The 15,597-nt window shown below is 48.0% G+C and overlaps 1 protein-coding gene across 1 annotated transcript in view; it reads left to right on the forward strand.

Annotated features, from left to right (window-relative positions):
* The window catches only part of LOC108801482 (myosin-binding protein C, fast-type-like), a 145,829-nt gene that overhangs the window by 113,567 nt on the left and 16,665 nt on the right, over window positions 1–15,597 (forward strand). The window lies entirely within an intron of this gene.

Below are 15,597 nucleotides of genomic sequence, written 5' to 3' on the forward strand. Positions count from 1 at the left end.
TGAGCCCGCGTGGATGGATGGTATGAAGTTGCGGGACCTAGAGTCCCGCAGGGCGTTGGCTAGAATCCAACCGGCCTTGTTCCCATATTCATAGAACGAGCTGCGGGATCTCGCCAACTGAGCCTCCACTTTGTCCAACAGGAGTTCAAGGAGCTAGGCTCTCGTTCTCGTCAGGGATGTCAACGTGTCAGTATCTAACGCTGCCTTGTGGCGTATTTCTAGGTCACATAGTTGGGCATATAGTTCGTCCACCCTCTTTTGTCGCTGACGTTTGCGTCTTGCCCCCAGCTTGATTAGAGTACCCCGTATCACACACTTGTGTGCTTTCTACATGGTCAAGGGGTCTTGCGTCGTGGAGTTATTTTCCGAAAATAACACGTGAGGTCCGATTGCACCTCAGTAGCAATGGCCAGAACTTGCAACAGGGATTCGTTAAGGCACCAGGATAGTGGTGGCCTGGTCTCGCCCCCGATACTCAAGACTATATGTATGGGAGAATGGTCCGACAGAGTCGAGGTACCAATGGAAACCGTTGAGACTAGGGGAAGTGTTGCATGTTGTAGCAGGAAAAAATCAATCCTAGAGTACGATTGGTGGGGGGGCGAGTAGTGGGTGTAGTCCCTGCCCGTCTGGTCACTAATGCGCCAGGGATCGATTAGCTGTAAGTCATACATCGAGCGCTTGATACGTCGTCTTTGAGCATGCGTGATATGTGAAAGTCCCCTAGATGAGTCCATGGATGGGTCGAGCACCAAATTAAAATCACCTCCCAAAACCCAAAGCCCTGCGGCAAAGGATAACATTCATGCCCACACCGAGTCTAAGAAATCTATCTGACCAGAGTTAGGGGCATATATCGCTGCTAGAGTCACCATCCGCCCATGGATTGCCCCCTTAACGAGCAGTAACCGTCCCTCTGGGTCAGCATAATGATCCTCGTAGGTCCATGCTAGGGATTTGCCCAACACTATGCTCACCCCTCTGGATTTGGAATCCGGGGATGGGGCATGGTAGGACGTAGTGTATCTGTGGTTCCCCAGCCTCGGGACCCGCCCTACCATGAAATGGGTTTCCTGTACAAAGGCCACCTGGGTGCTAGATTGCCAAAGCTCATCAAGGAGACAAGATCTCTTTTCAGGGACTCGGAGGCCACAAACATTAAAAGAGGTGATACGTAGCTCGGGCATGGTTGGCAGATATATGTGTTAGTGGCCAGTCGGGTGCGTTCGGGAGACTGACGGGTCAAAGGTGACCGCCTGATGGGGCGGGCCTACGGTCTTAGATACCTGGGGATATCCCGGTCCGGGACCACCCGAGGTAGAGCGGGGGAGAAGCACGAGAGACAAAGACACAAAAGAAAGAATACAGAGGGAGTAAAGTATAGAGAGGATAGTACACTAACTGACCTTCGAGTGAGAACGAAACATAAACACGACAGGGGTGTTCCTTTGTTTAACCTCCAACACGGAGAGGAAACACCCAGCAATCGGGGGAAGAGGCTAAACACAGCAGTAATCAGAGATGCAGACACGGGGGGGGGGGGTATATCACCCATAAAACAATGCGATTCCGACTCCACACCCACCCCAGTCCCTCCAATACAACTATAGCAGTACTGCCCCTATGTGGTACAGCAACAAGTACCTCACGGAATGTGCAGCCCATCTAACAACAACCAGCTGATTTCCCCATCCAGTAGGCTGGACACGGCAGAGGCTCTGCAACAACAGGGGGGGCACGGGGAAAAACCATGCGCCCAACAGAATGTGCATAACCAAACAACCCAGGCCCCAGCCCACACCCACCCACAGAGCACACGGTCTGGCGCGGGGAGCCACTGAGCCAATATGTCAACAAGTCAGAACCCACCATAGGGCTCAACGGATCAGGGCTCCCCCCGTCACACCAAGCCACAATGCCTTCCCCATAACCCAGAGACCAACCAAGTTGGGGATTCGCATACACATGGATATACATGCAAACAAGTATGTGAGGCTGGGTGCCCTCGTATCCAAAAAGAACTTGTGGTACCCCACTCAGCTCAATTATCCCCAACAGTTCAAGCGTCCCACGCCCGGTCCAGCAGATCCACCAGGAAGAGCTGGCTGGTAATGGGACAAAAACATATAGAGAGCTAACTAACCAAACACATGAGAGGAAGTGCAGCCTGACGGTAGGAGAGGGCAGAGAGACTATTATTGAAGAATTTTTCCCTCTGCGGACTCATCAATAGAACTATAAGTAAAAGACACTTGACTTCCAATGTTGCTTGGAGGAAAATAGTATCTTGCTGCTTACAATCCCCGATCATACACCTCTATATACACTATATTTTATTCACCTTTTATATCAGTAGATGTGTTTTTATAAGATTTTTGTGCACTTTGGCTTGTAGCCTTTGACTGGCCATACAATTAGTTTTTATTCCATTTTTATTCATATTTTTATTTTCTAATTTTTGATTGCCAGATGGAATAATTCACCCGTTTACACAATTTTCAACCAGATTTTATTTATTTATTATTCACAATATAACTTGTTTTCACACGACAATATTTTATTTACATATGCTACACTTATTTTGCGATATTTACATTGTTAACTTAATATTTAATAATATTTAATTTTTATACAGCCGCAATTAGGATTTGATCACTGGCACTGTATTTAGTTTGTGATATTTTCACATTTCCACACAACTTAAAGACCAATTAAAAGGTGGATCACACACAACCAAGCGCAGCACCCCGGCTTACATTTGGAGCGCTAGATCACTGGTCGATGTCCGCAGGAGTGTAAGGTCGAGATAGGCGGGCACCCTGAACCAGAAGTGTATCGCAGGAATAGCAGTCAAGCTAGTGACATAGAAAAAACAATACAAAAGAAAAACCACAGACATCCTACTATACTCTGTATGAGATGTCTCGCAATCAGCTACCACTCAATCCTGTAGTTGCAGTAGGGGAGGCCGGGTTCGGGGAGACAATGGTGGCAGAGAAAGGGACCCAATGACCGACATCCAGGCTGGTGGTATCTCACCGACCAATCAACTCTCAGGGTCCGACGGATGCCCTCTCTGGGTTCCCCGAGAGATAGATCCAGGGCAACTTCTGCGGCGTCGTTTCGGTCTAGAGATGCTGGTGTTGTTAGACGTAGCACCCTCCGAGGCCGATATCTCAAGCCAGTCCGGCAATGACAAATCCGGGCAATCAAGGTAAACTGCCAAGTCAGACATTTGGCGAGGGTGTAGTAGCCTGAAGAAGCGATCCCCCCTTCCAATCAGGACCTAGAACGGAAAACCCCAGCGATAGGGTATCCCCTTGGAGTGTAGTAAGTCCGTGAGGAGTTTCAGGAGCCTGCGACAGTACAATGTCTGGGGGCATACATCCGGTAGGATGAGGACATCAGCCCCTTTAAAATAGACTGTACCTTGACGCCAGGCCTGGCATAGAATTTTCTCCTTGATGGCGTAGAAATGTATGCTGCATAGCACGTCTCTTGGTCTCGCCTCTGCTGCCTCTCTCGGACCGAGGGGCCTGTGTACCCTGTCGATCTCGATCGGGTCAGTTGGGGGTTTACCCAGCAGAGAATTGTTGATAGCAGTAACCGCCGCTCTGAGGTCAGGGCCGCTGGTAGCCCCGGGATCCCCCGCAGCCGCAAAATTGTTGCGGCAGTTGCGATTCTCGGAGTCCTCCTGGCGCATTTGTAGATGAATCATGTGGGCTTTCTGTTCTTTTAGAGAGGCCTCAATGCTGGCCATCCTATCTGCAAGGGAACGGTCAGACTCCTCTAACACAGATATGCGGTTGTCATGCTGCTGTATATCCGTTTGAACCTCTGCCAGGTCTGTGTGTAGTGTGGCAGACAGTTACATAGTTACATAGTTACATAGTATTTGAGGTTGAATAAAGACATATGTCCATCAAGTCCAACCTATTGTGTGTGTGTGTGGGTGTAAAGATCCTCGCGTCATCAGTTGGGCCAGGCGATGATGAGTCATCATCACCTGCACGTCTGCGCGAGTAGGGAGAGCTGCTAGCAGGTCATGGAGCCCTGTATTATCGGCTATGGCCATCGCACTGGGCCCCGGTGAGCTCGTCATCCGCAGTGGGGAGGGCACCCCTGACATATGGCCTGATATGGAGGATGCCGGTGAGGAGGGTGGCTCGGAGATGGTGTCAGGAGCCCGCCCATGTGCCGCGTCGAGTCATACTCAAGCGCCCCGGTCCGGGTGCGTGTGTTAGGCCCCGACAGTCGTGGGGAGACGAAGGCGTCCATCCGGGCCTGCAAGCGCGGCCGTGTAAGGGTACGAGGGGTTTTCGCTTGTTTACCCGTCCTCCTCATGGGGCAGCGGGGTCGGAGAGAGCAGATCAAGTGAAAAAGGGCACCCCAGGTCTGCAGAGCTCAGCGGATTAGTGTCCACTCGCCGCCATGTTCAGGCCACGCCCTTCGTCAGGGCCATCTTTAATATTGATTGGACCCCAGGCAAACATTTTCTTGGGCCCCCTCCCCACGCCCCCCATGCAATATTGCCCGCTATATGCTCACAGAGCAGAGCCACGCTGCAGCTGGGATGGATCCAAAAGATATTATCCAGATCCACCCCACCACCTGATTGACAGCTGACTCCACCTAGGTTGTGTCCGCCCCATCCATCCCTCCAGTCAGTGTTGAAGGATCAGAGAGGGGAGGGAGGTATTCCTGCGAGGAGCCATGACTGATAGTCACCGCTCTCTGCAGAGAGTGAGTGCAGGAACTGAGTGATCAGCGGTATGTGATCGCTCAGTTCTCGATCAAGAGAGCCAACGTGTGACAGCTTCAGTAACTAGGTGGAAGAACGCATTTCACTCTCCCCATAATTCTACTTTCATGGTAAATGTGTGGATAATTCGCCACCTACCACTTCCACTGCATAGAACAGCAACAATAAAAATAATGACATCTGAGCATGTCCCCTGGTGTCATTATTATTATGTCCCCCTGTGTAATTATTATGTCCCCTGGTGTCATTATTATTATTATTATGTCCTCTCGAGTCATTATTATGTTGTTTCCCCCCTGCCCCGTGTCATTATAATTATGTCCCCTGGAGTCATTATTATCATGTCCCCCTGTGTAATTATTATGTCCCCTGGTGTCATTATTATTATTATTATGTCCTCTCGAGTCATTATTATGTTGTTTCCCCCCTGCCCCGTGTCATTATAATTATGTCCCCTGGAGTCATTATTATTATTATTATGTCCCCTGGTGTAATTATTTTATATGTCCCCTGGTGTCATTATTATCATGTCCCCTGGTGTCATTATTATTATGTCCCCCGGTGTCATTATTATTATGTCCACCCGGTGTCATTATTATTATGTCCCCCCGGTGTCATTATTATTATGTCCCCCTGGTGTCATTATTATTATTATGTCCCCCCAGGTGTCATTATTATTATGTCCCCCCGGTGTCATTATTATTATTATGTCTCCCCGATGTCATTATTATTATTATGTCCCCCGGTGTCATTATTATTATGTCCCCCGGTGTCATTATTATTATGTCCCCCGGTGTCATTATTATTATGTCCCCCGGTGTCATTATTATTATGTCCCCCGGTGTCATTATTATTATGTCCCCCCAGTGTCATTGTTATTATTTTAAAATAATAATCATCATCACTACGGATGCACCGATACCGTTTTTTCTGTATCGATATTTATACTTCGGTACTAGCCCATACCGAGTACTGATACCGGTACTTCCAGTAGCAAAGAGCTGGCTTCCCGGGCAATCAGGGAGCCAGGCAGCATGTCATTGCCCACTGCCCGGCTTCTTGATTGCCTGGGAAGCCGACTCCATTCTATTTGGCCGGCTGGATGCTGATTGGCTGGGAAGCGGGCTTCCCAGCCAATCTGCATCAAGGCCGGCCAATTAGATCTGACAATATGGTGACACGACCCCCCACCCTGCAGGCATCTGATTCCCCTCACATAGATCCTCAGGAGTAGTCATTACCATACCAGTCCCTCGGCCAGCTGGGCAGACACCGCTCTTCGGGATCTGCCCACATCTTCTGTGTGTACAGCGCCAGCATGATCAGCCCTCAGCCTGCTACTGCGGACACGCAGACTGCCCAGCACTCTCAATCAAAAATCCTGTGCATGTGCAGTAGCAGGCTGAGGGCCGATCAAGCTGGCGCTGTGCACACAGGAGACGTGGGCAGATCCCGGAGAGCTTGGAGAGTGGTGTCTCGCTGAGGGACTGGTACAGTAATGAATGCTGCTAAGGATCTATGTGAGGGGAATGAGGTGTCTGCTGGGTGGGGGTCCATGTTCCCTTGCGGCACTGCCGGTTAGAGGAAATATCCGTCTGACCAGAAGTTCTGGTATCGGGAAAGGTATCGGAGCATTTGGGCGAGTACGAGTATTCGGCATTGCGGAACCTGGCCTTGGGGCAGCAGGCAGGATAAATCCTTATGGTGATGACTAAGGTCCTGTCCTTACTCATCACCATAATGACACCAGGGGACGGACATAGCAATAATGACACCAGGGGGACGGACATAACAATAATGACATCAGAGGATGGACATATTATGACACCAGGGGGATGGGCATAACAATAATGACAATGGGGACGGACAGAACAATAATGACACCAGGGGACGAACAGAACAATAATGACAACGGGGACGAACAGAACAATAATGACACCAGGGGATGGACGTTATGTAATAATGACACCAGGGGATGGACATAACAATAATGACACCAGGGGATGGACGTTATGTAATAATGACACCAGGGGATGGACATAACAATAATGACACCAGGGGATGGACGTTATGTAATAATGACACCAGGGGATGGACATAACAATAATGACACCAGGGGACGGACATAACAATAATGACACTGGGGGACGGATATAACAATCATGACACCAGGAGACATAATAATCACAATAATAATAATGACACTGGTTGACATAATAATAATAATAATAATAATGACACCGGGGGGATATAATAATAATGACACCAGGGGGACATAATAATAATAATGACACCAGGGGGACATATTAATAATAATGACACCAGGGGGACATGCTCAGGTGTCATTATTATTTTTATACAGCATTACATCATAGCCCAGCAGTGCCACACCTAATCCGACCACCCCCAATCCCTCCCCCCCCCACCCAGATAGAAGCCCAACCCGATAGAAGCCCAACCCAGCAGCCATGTGGACTCACCGTGGACAGGAGGGAGGATGAGACTGCAGCCATGGAGGGAGGAGGGCAGGATCATCAAGCAGGGTGTGCAAAATCTATCGTCCTCTGCTGAGTGGGAGGTGATATCCCAGGCTGCAGAGATCTTTGCTGCACATATGGACAGGAGGCTGGATCTGGGGTTTTCATGAGCTGTAAGCCATAATCATCACAATTATGACAAATCATGGCTTTACCTATATTGTTCTGGGGTTTTCATGAGCTGTAAGCCATAATCATCACAATTATGACAAATCATGGCTTGAACTATCTTGCTTTGCATGTAATGAGTCTATTTCATATATTAGTTTCACCTTTTAAGTTGCATTAGTGAAATAAATGAACTTTTGCACAATATTCGAATTATTCGAGTTTCACCTGTAATACATTTATATAGCTCTGACATATACCCCAATGCTGTACAGAGAACACTGAGCCAGTCACATCATTCCTTGTACAGAGGAGCCCACACTCTAATGTAGAATGGCCCCGCTTGTAGGGGGACTACAAACCAGCAATACATTTATGCGGCAATGCAGAACAGTATATGAATTGGACTCTGGGCTTAGTAACGCGCCAGACTCTGGGGTTCGTACCGTGCCAGACTCTGGGGTTCGTAATGTGCTGGACTCTGGGCTTCGTAACGCGCCTTCCTCGGGCTGCGTAGCGCGCCAGACTCTAGGCTGCGTAGCGCGCCTGGCTCTGGGCTGCGTAGCGCACCGGGATCTGGGCTGCTAGCGCACCGGGATCTGGGCTTAGTAGCGCGCCGGGCTCTGGGCTTAGTAGCGCGCCGGGCTCTGGGCTTAGTAGCGCGCCGGGCTCTGGGCTTAGTAGCGCGCCGGGCTCTGGGCTTAGTAGCGCGCCTGGCTCTGGGCTTAGTAGCGCGCCTGGCTCTGGGCTTAGTAGCGCGCCTGGCTCTGGGCTTAGTAGCACGCCTGGCTCTGGGCTTAGTAGCACGCCTGGCTCTGGGCTTATTGGTGCGCCGGGCTCTGGGCTTATTGGCGCGCCGGGCTCTGGGCTTAGTTACGCGCCGGACTCTGGGCTTAGTAACGCGCCGGACACAGGGCTTAGTAATGCGCCGGACGCAGGGCTTCGTAATTTGTTGGACTCTGGGCTTAGTAACACGCTGGAGACAGGACCCACCTGAGACCCCACACAGCCCACCTGAAAGTGACCCTGCAGAGCACACCATACATGCTGCACAGCCCATCTGAGACTCTCCATGGTGGGCTCTGCAGGGGTCTCAGGTGGGCTGGTTGGGGCTGCATCTCCCTCCCAGCTCCTCTTACCTGCTCCTGCTGCTGATGCCTGGCCTCCTCTGCCGCCGTACTGGCCAGAAGTGATGTGATGCCCCGCTACCTCTGCCCACTCGTCTGCGTCGCTGTCAGACTAGTATAGTGATGGCGAATGTTTTTGAATCCGAGTGCCCGAACTGCGAACTAAAATCCATTTATTTATCTTAAATTGCCAACACTAAACATAACTTTAGTATTGCGTTGCAGTTCGGGCGCTCGGGTTTAAAAAATTTTCAGCATCACTGCTTCAGGGAAAATAAGGAAACACATATATTCAAACATTTATACACTCAGTAACCACTTGCTGCCCGGAGCAATTTCTTACAGTTGCGCACATATGATAAAATCTCAATTTTTGGCTAGAAAAAAGCTTCAAACCCCCCAAACAATGATACATTTTCTGAAAGCAGAGGCCCTGTAGAATAAAAAGATGCTAGTTGCAATTTTTTATGTTGCACGGTATTCGCGCAAATGTTGATCACATTTGTTTATCACATGTTAAAACAAGTATTTTTAGGATAACATACACTAAAATGAAATTTAGTGCACAGAAACAGAATATAATGGCCGATTTTTTGGTAAAATATAAAAGACGGGGTCACGCCAGGGAATTATTGCTCTCACTGTGACGTTCGTGATGATAGATAACATGTGTGGTGCAATTTTTGTTTTTGCATGTAGGCATATCCGACGTGCGCTTGTGTTGTATGTGCGTGCACATGGGGAGCGGGGAACCTTAAAAAAATGTTTTTGTTTTTTTTGTTACTTCAATTTTTACAATTTTTTATTTTTACACTCAGCGTTATTGCTATCACATAGGGGAATAAAAATCCCCCTATGTAATAGCAAATATAATGTGACAGGTTCTCTTTATAAAGACATCAGTGGTCTTTCATACCCCTAATGTCACCTAGGGACCCGAAAGAAGCAGAGATCTGCTTCATCTGTTTTATCCTCTGGCTCTAAGAGCTCGTTCACACCACTTGCAGTGCGTTCCGGCCCAATTACGGTGCGGTCAAAATAGTGCTTGCAGCATTTTGACCGCACCGGAATGCACTGCAGGCACAATGTGCCCTGCAATCCCGCGTGGGCATTCGCATTGTGGCCGGAGGGCGTGACTATGGTGCCATTCACTTCAATGGCCTGCCACGCCCTCTCCTGCCCGGATAAAAGTGATCCGGCCGCAATGCGATGCAGTGCGTTCCGGCTAGAATCGGGCCGGAACGCACTGCAAGTGGTGTGAACGGGCCCAAAGATGCACTTCAGGGTCCAGTGATCGGAGGAGAGATCCGCAGCAAGAAGCCACTGATCTCTCCTCCGATCTGTCAGGGGAGACCCTCCACGCCGAGCCTGGGCTCACACAAGGGACAGATGAGCCCAGGAAGCTGACGGCGGCACCGGCGGCCGTGGAGGGGGACACGGATCCGCACTGTACAGATCGGTTGTACTTAAACAGCAATTGCCAGCTGTTTAACACGGTACCAAGAACATGGCTGCAGCAGCAGCCATGTTCTTGGTATAACCACTTTTAGCGGATGACGTACAGTTACGTGAACCCGCGTGAAGTGGTTATAAAAAAACACACGCGTAATGAAACACGCACATCACACACACATCACACATATCACACACACACTCATTAAAAAACACACACATAGCATCATTAAAAAAAAATCACACACATTCATTAAAACACATCACACACACTAAAAATAAAAGTTATTTTTTTTTAAATGCCCCCCTCTCCTACTTACCTGTTTTGCAGGAAGGGGAGCTGCATCCCTGGGCTAAGGCTTCAGTGGAGGATGAGTGTGATCTGCACTCTGGCTGATACAGACCATACTAATCGATCCCTGCCAACCACGAGGGAGCGATCAGTATTATCTGCATCAGCAAGAGATGCAGATCATACTAATTCCCCACTCGACCACCAGGGCATGATTTTCATTTAATATATTGCCTGTTCGGCAATATATTAAATGATTAAATGAGATGTGGGCGTTTGCCAGGATTAAAATGTTATATAGTTTTTAAAATAAAGCTTTAAAATTGTGTTCACCCGCTAAATAGAAAAAAACTACAATACCCAAAATTGACCATAGCCGATGCTTTAAAAGCTTTTACCGCTCATCAGTTTAGTGTTATCAGTGATGAATGGCCCTAGAATTATTGCTCTCCCTCGTTCGCGGCGATATGTAACATGTGCAGCGTAATGGATGTAATCGTCGTTTTGCACATAGGCGGACTCGACGCATGTTTGCGTGCGCATGTGGGGGCGGGGGACTTTAATTTTTTGTATTTTGTATTGCTTTGATATGTGACTTTTAATTTAAAAATGTTTTTTGTAACTTTAATTTTTTTTCACTTAACTTTATTGCTATCACATAGGGAGCAAACAAGCTCCCTATGTGATAGCCAATTTGCAGTGACAGGTCCTCTTTATGGAGACATCAGGGGTCTTTAAGATCCCTAATGTCACCTAGGGACCCCCAGAGAAGCTGATGAAGCAGCTGCTTCACCAGCTTCTCTCCGGTTTCTGTACCGGAGAGTGACACTGAATGCAGGAAGTGATGTACACATCACTTCCTGCATTACGAAGAGGAGGAGGAGATCAAACGGAGCTCATGTACTGAGCTCCGTTTGATCTCCGGCCGCAGAAACAATGGACGGACAGCAGGTGGTTAAAGTAGTATTAAACTCTCAAATGTTTTTTTCAATAATGAATCCAGATCAAGCAAATATGCATTGCTGAGCAAAGAATTTCTTACAAAGCTTGCCCAAGCACTTACAGTCATCATGTTTCCAAACAGTTGGCTCCAGCTCTCTTAGATCTGCCTCCCTGAACTACCTATAGGGAGGAAAAAGAAAGGAGGGGGAGGGGAGTGGCTTGCCTTGCTTTGTCTGCGTGTTAGTGGAGACACACACAGCTTACTAGCACACACAAGGGTGGCTCCATAGGACCCTACAAGGGAAATAAGCCACCCTAAAACAGGATGGCCTGTGCTCGAGGGACCAACTGATTCTGCAGGAAACTATAACTTAACTTTTATAACAATAAAGTGCAGCATCCATTGTAAGTGGTTTAATCAGCATTTGAAATAGCTTAAAAACATTTTGACTTTAATATCACTTTACGTCTAAATAGAATCAATTAAAAAAATGCACTCACAAAAAAAAAGCATATGTTCACTTATGTGTGCACCAGAAGATGTTCCCATGTCCAGTTCAGGAACACGCAGCCATGACCAGCGGTGGGGGTTAAAGCTATGCACTATGCACTCCGCTCCTCAGTTGCCTATGCACTAGCATGTAGTCTAAGGTCCCTGGTGTTGGATTTATCTATTGGTACACAGCAATTCAACCCATCGGGAACCCGTGGTCAACGTATTCACCCGCCAGACACAGGTCTTCAAACGGCGTTAAGTCTGTGTGCGGTGAAGGGGAGTTGGTGTACCTGGAGAGGAAACTACGTAGCTGGAAGGTTTACCATCGTCGAAGAGGGGGTGTGACCAGGTCAGCTAGGGAATCTAATCTCATAAAATCCTGCAGAGGTTGGCAGTGCGCAATCCGGGAACTGTTCGAGCGCACTAGGCAGGAGAATTAATTATCCTCTATACCCAGTACAAAGGCCGGATCACCCACGACCGGGGTCAGCAAAGAAGGGGATGTACCGTGGGGGAGTATTTTGGGCGTCGCTTTGAGCAAGCGGATTGTGACACCCACAAGAGGGTGAAGGAGTATGTCCCTCGGAAGAGGTTGCGTCGTCCATAGAAAGCCTGCTATAGGCAGGGAAAAGGCAGCTTGTTCTAGTTGTATCCAACGTTTGTCAGAGTTGACATTGCACCACTTAAGTGCCTGCGCCATATGTGCAGCCAGATGGTAGCGGAGGGGGTCTGGAAAACCAATCCCTCTTCTAGATTTAGGTAGTGCTAGGAGAGATTTGTTCAGTCTGTGTGCTCCGTTTGCCCATAGGAAGGATGTAAATTCCCTCCGCACAGATTTGAGAAATGTCATTAGGATATGTATTGGTAAGGTCTTGGAGAACATTCATCCTCAGTACGCTGTTTCTTCCGAACCACGAAAGAGTATGACCTGCCCATTTGGCGAGATCACGGTGAATTTCCGCTAGTAGCGGTGGGAAGTTAGCCTCAAACACTTTGTGGATAGTAGGAGGCAGTTTTGTCCCCAGGTATGTAATATAAGTTCGAAGTCTCACCATACTCCTTCAGTTCGTGCATCAGATTCGGGAGGGAGATAGTGGGCTCAGTCAGAATGAATAAGAGATCATCAGCATAACCAGCTATTTTGTGTGCCTTGGGGCCAGGCAGCAGTCCAGAGATGTTTTGATTAGCTCTTATTTTACAGAGAAGGGGTTCTAACCATAGGATGAAGAGTAGGGGGCAGAGTGGGCATCCCTGCCTGGTGTCGTTAGACAGCGGAAAGTAGTCAGAATATGATCCATTGCTCGTACTCAAGCCTTGGGGGTGGAGTTAATGGCGCATATCCATCTGCGTATGTTGTCTCCGAAACCCATCACCCGAAGCGTCGAGTGGAGGAACGACCAATTTACACGGTCACATGCTTTTTCCGCATTGGTGGATAGGAGAATCGTGGTTATACATTTCTCTGTGGCGTAGTGAATCGCATTCAGCACCCTGACCATGTTATCCTTAGCATCTCTGCGCGGCAAGAAGCCTACCTGGTCAGTATAGATAAGCCCGCAGACCACCTGCAGTAGCCGATTGGCCAGAATCTTAGAGAACAGTTTCAGGTCTATGTTCAACAGCGAGATTGGACAGAAGCTGGAGCAGAGTGAGGGATCTTTTCCTGCCTTGGGGATCACGGTGATGGTAGCTCTAAGGGTGTCTACTGGGAAGGAGTGACCATTAAGTAAGGAGTTATACGCCTGTAGAAATGGCGTTGTCAGTTGTTCCCTGAAGGTTTTAAAGTATTGGAGGGAGAAACCGTCAGGTCCCGGGGCCTTACGCGGTTTCATTTGTTGTATGGCCCTAGTCCATTCTCTAGCGGATATGGGGGAGTCTAGATCCGCCGCCTTCGTAGAGGAAAGGCCCGGTAAGTTCGCCTCTGCGAGATAGGCTGGGATCCTGGATAAGCGTCTTGCAGTGCTCTCTGGAGTCTGTGGGCCCTCCAAATTGTAGAGCTTCACGAAAAATTCCCTGAAGCGGGCGGCTACGTCTCCTGAACTAGATAATAAGGCGCTGTCGCGCCCGGCAATGGAGGGAATAAAAGCTTGGGCCCGTGATTCTCTAAGCGCCGATGCCAATGATCTGCTAGGTTTATTGCCATACTCATTGTATGATCGTTAACTCTCAACTGTCTGGCCTTGATCTTGCCCAACAACAGGTCATTTAGTCTTTGACGTAACGTCCATAATTCAGCTTCCACCGCTATTGCGAGAGATGACGGAGCTCTAGCTGGCCTATTTGAGCTAAAAGCACGGAGATCGTTTCTAGACGTTTCCGTTTTGCGTGTGAGGCATGAGATATAAAGATCCCTCTTGTGAAGCACTTGTGAGCTTCCCAGATAGAGGGGATATCTCCGGAGTGTGGCTGTGAAGAAAAAAATTAGTCAGTTCCGGACTAACCCGAGTCGTCAGTAGGGTGTCATCTAGGAGGAGGTCGCTGAGCTGTCAATGCCATGGTCTTGTGCCCTCTGTATGAAGAATGATGTCCATCAGAATCGGGGCGTGGTCAGAGATTGTGAGGACGTCTATAGACGTGGCACGTACTCTATGCAGATCTCTTTGCCTGATGAAAAAGTAGTCAATCCGCGAGTAAGTGCATTTTTTTATTGATTCTATGCAGACTAAAGTTATTATGACACTATTAGTGCACTCTCTGCCCTGTTGTTTTGCCTTTAGATTGCTGGTGGTTGTTCTCCGGGTCGCATTTTGTGGTGATCTGCAAAATTACTGTACTCCTTTTGATGGCCCCTTTGTATGATTCATAGATCTTATAACTTTGTCAGCCTAAAATGTGATTGTCTATTTGCACTCTGGATATACTGTTTTAACTGTCAGGCAGCATTACATAGCTGCTGGGGAATGGATAGATTGATACTAGACATGTGTGATTCGTTTCGTTCCAAAACTAAATTCGGACACATTTTCAGAAATTCGGACATTTGGATGTATCCGAATTCCGAATTACAGATATAACGAATGCAAACGAATCCGAATTTCCGTTTCAGAAATTCATTAGCGGTAGTTAATTCGAACGTTTGTTTCTTATTTGTTTTTTATTCGTTTGTTGCAGCAAAGTGACATTAGAGAAGGAGAAAAACATTTTCCCCCCCTCAAATGTCACTTTGCTGCAACGAACGAATGAAACGAATAAGAAACGAAAACGAAACGAACGTTCGAACGAACTACCACTAATGAATTTCGTCCGAATTGACTTTCGCACCCGAATCCTGAAAAACGAAATAACACAAAATCTGATTCAAAACGAAACAAAACTAAACAAATGTTTTGCCATGTCTAATTGATTCCGTCACAAGGTACATGAGATAATATACTATTGGGGTTATTCACTAAAGGGTGAAGAGTTTGGAGAAGGCAGGAGAAGTGAACAATCTAGGACAAAGTAGCTGATTTGGAAAAATTCTTCAATTCAGCTCACCAGTTTAGCCATGTTGTCCTAGATTGTTCAAGTCTCCTGCCTTCTCCAAACTCTACACCCTTTAGTGAATAACCCTTTATATGTTATGTTAGGTATTTACTCTTGCTGCAGTACTTAGTATGTAAAAGAAAAGGGGCATATTTGTCAGGGGCGTAGATAAGGGGGGGATAGGGGGGTTCAAACCCCGCCCAGAGTGTCCTGGTGTACGGAGATCGGGATTGGTAGCTGACTGTGTTTTTGATACTTGTGGACTGCCGATCGCGGTTCAGACAGAGGGACAGACCAGTGAACACACTGTAGCAGGGGGTGAGGCCGTTCAGGTAACTCCATTTCCCAGCAGGCAATGGGTCCCGGGAACGAGCGGCGGCTGGCCGCAATTCAGGATGGCCGAGCGGTGTTCCGAT

Source organism: Nanorana parkeri, unplaced genomic scaffold (genome assembly GCF_000935625.1).
Source record: "Nanorana parkeri isolate BGI_ZX_2015 unplaced genomic scaffold, ASM93562v1 scaffold2348, whole genome shotgun sequence".
NCBI classification, from domain to species: domain Eukaryota; kingdom Metazoa; phylum Chordata; class Amphibia; order Anura; family Dicroglossidae; genus Nanorana; species Nanorana parkeri.